The sequence below is a fragment of the Lathyrus oleraceus genome, chromosome 7, assembly GCF_024323335.1.
Source record: "Lathyrus oleraceus cultivar Zhongwan6 chromosome 7, CAAS_Psat_ZW6_1.0, whole genome shotgun sequence".
Classification (NCBI taxonomy): Eukaryota; Viridiplantae; Streptophyta; class Magnoliopsida; order Fabales; family Fabaceae; genus Lathyrus; species Lathyrus oleraceus.
The window spans coordinates 520,397,582-520,400,636 of record NC_066585.1 but is presented as its reverse complement, the minus strand read 5'-3'; positions in this window follow the sequence as shown (position 1 = coordinate 520,400,636).

Here is a 3,055-nt window from a genome sequence, read left to right as displayed (position 1 = left end):
TGTCCTCCCTTGCTTTAAGGCCATCCTTAGACTTGCCTTTTATATTGAGTAATGTACCGATAACACTTTCAAATACGTTTTTTTCAATATGCATAACATCGAGAAAATGTCTCACGTACAAAGACTTCCAATATGGCAATTCAAAAAATATCGACCTTTTCTTCCACCCACCTTTCACAATCTTATGTGCAAAAGGCTTGCCAAACTCAGTACGCACATCTTTCACCTTTTCAAAAACTTGTTCACCTGACAATGCGGGTGGAGCTCTACGATGTTCGGTGTCTCCATTGAATGCTTTTCTCCACCCACGGTAGTGATGTTTAGAATGTAAGAATCTACGATGACCGAGAAACACATTCTTCTGGCAAAGTTCCAATCGAATCGTATCGGTTCCGTCTTCACAAACAGGACACGCACGTTGACCTTTAATGCTATACCCAGATAGATTCCCGTATGCTGGAAAATCATTAATTGTGCCAAACAACATCGCCCTCAAATTGAAACTTTCTTTCCTATATCCATCATAAACCTCCACACCGTTCTCCCACAAAATCTTTAAATCTTCGATCAGAGGTGTCAAGTATACGTCAATGTCATTCCCTGGTTGTTTAGGCCCAGAGATTAACATAGATAACATCATGTACTTACGCTTCATACATAGCCACGGAGGTAGGTTATAAATCATAAGAATCACACGCCATGTGGTATGTGAGATACTTTGAAGACCATGTGGGTTCATTCCATCAGTAGATAATGCCAATCGAAGGTTTCTTGCTTCTGATCCAAACTCAGGATAATCATTATCAATCTTCGACCACTGTGGTGAATCAGCCGGATGCCGATACATTCCATCAATAATTCTTTCATCTGCATGCCAAGTAAGATGTCTTGCATCGGTTTCACTACGAAACATGCGCCTAAATCTCGGAATTATCGGAAAATACCATAAGACTTTTGCGGGAGATAATCTTTTCTTATATCGAGACAAACCGCATTTAGGGCACTCAGTTAACATTGCATATTCGTTACGAAACAAATGCAATCGTTAGGACAAGCATGTATCTTATCATAGCTCATGCCAATAGAGCACAACATTTTTTTTGCCTCATAGGTTCGATTAGGAAGAACATTATCATCCGGTAGCATTTCTCTCATAAGGGCCAACAACTCTGTGAAACTTTTATCCGACCATCCATTACCCGCCTTTAAGTTGTACAACTTTAATACCGCAGAAAGTCTTGAGAATTTAGTGCAACCTTTGTACAACGGTTTCTCAGCATCGCTTACCATCCTCTCAAACATTTCAGGACAATCATGAAGATCTTCTTCCAGTGCTTCTACAATCTCTTCAACTCGATCACAATCGTATGTTTCCGTGTCTTTGTCGTATGAAGCATAGGTCGTACTACTTTTTCCACTCGATTCAACATTCTCGTTAATTTTCTCACCATGAAATATCCAACACTGATAACTTTGATCAATTCCATGCCTCAGCAAATGCGATTTCAATCCATGTGCGTCAACCTTACCAATATAACAACAACGCAAGCAAGGACAATGCATTCGTCTGGGGTTTTCAGCGTGTTGAACAGCATACTTAACGAATTCCAAAACCCACTCTCGTACTCTTTGGTCATTCGATCGGCACAGATCCATGTTTTATCCATGGTTTTCCTACTTATTAAAGTAAACAATTAAACCATGTCGTATAAAATTATTAACAAAGTGGTTGTAAATAGGTTGAAGATTATTATTCCTCCAACTATCTCTCCTTTTCAATCACGCTTTGTATTAGGGAGAAATATTCATGATAATATTATGATGGCATAAAAAATGGATCATAACATACATAAGATAAAAGGGAAGATAAGATATTTTGTGATTAAAGTTTATCATAATATACATAAGATAAAAGTGAAATATTTGTTATTTTTATTGTTAGTGAAATATTTGTGCAAATTCATAATTTAATCAAGCGAATTCTTAAATTTTTCTTCTTTTATTAATTGATTATATTGTAGTCTCTATTTCTAATATATTTCTAAGTTAATTGAAAAACCATGTTGAAACAAAGATCGAAGGTGGACTGGCTCAAACTGGGAGATAGTAATAATAAGTACTTCTATGCTTCTCTCAAAAGTAAGCAAAATCAAAGTAATATTAGTTCCATGACTATGGAGTATGCTAATATCTTAACTAAGCATGAAGAGTTTGAAAGTGAAATTATGAGGTTCTATAGCAATTTAGTTGGCTCCACTGCAACCAACCTCCAAGGCATTTGCTAATTTTTACCAGGGGATATCCAACATCTATTAAGTTGGTCATGCAGAAATTCAACGAGTTTTCTCAAGTTACTGGTTTGGAGGTTAACCCTAACAAGTGCAGTCAATAAACTAAATATTTCAATAACATTTTTATTGGTCAAGATTTCAACAGGGCAATAGCAAAACCATTAACAATGACAGTTGTGGTGGATAGTAAAATTTGATCAAGATTGCAACAGGGCAATGGACAAACCACAAGCATTGAGTGTAGATTCAAACAGGACAGCCATATGCTAACACCAAACAAGCACATTTGAACTCATTGCATTACAATCAAACAAGCACATTTTTAGAGCAGAACGTACCGTGAGAGGCGAGTGCGGCGGTCGAATGTTTCGTTGACGGCGGAGGGACCCTCGACGGCGGATAAAAGGGTTTTCGGAAGTTGAAGGAAAATAGGGTTTTCGTGTTTTGGAGTGGAAGGCGTGATGTTGTGTGCTGTCGTCTTTTAGAGTGGAAGGTTGCTGGAGATTGAGGGGAATACGAGTGCGGCGGAAGCGCTGTGAGGTGAGTGAAAGGTTGCTGGTGAGTGAAGAGGCAAAACAAAAGAACAGAGAACGAAAGCGCTAAAGTCTGAAATTTTATTTTTATTAGACCTTAGACAGCGCTTTTGGGGAAAGCGCTTTCTAAGGGGGGCCTTAGACAGCGCTTTCCAAAAGCGCTTTCTAAACCCCCCCTTAGACAGCGCTTTTGGTTTTATTTTTTTTTTAAAATTTAAAGACTTTAGACAG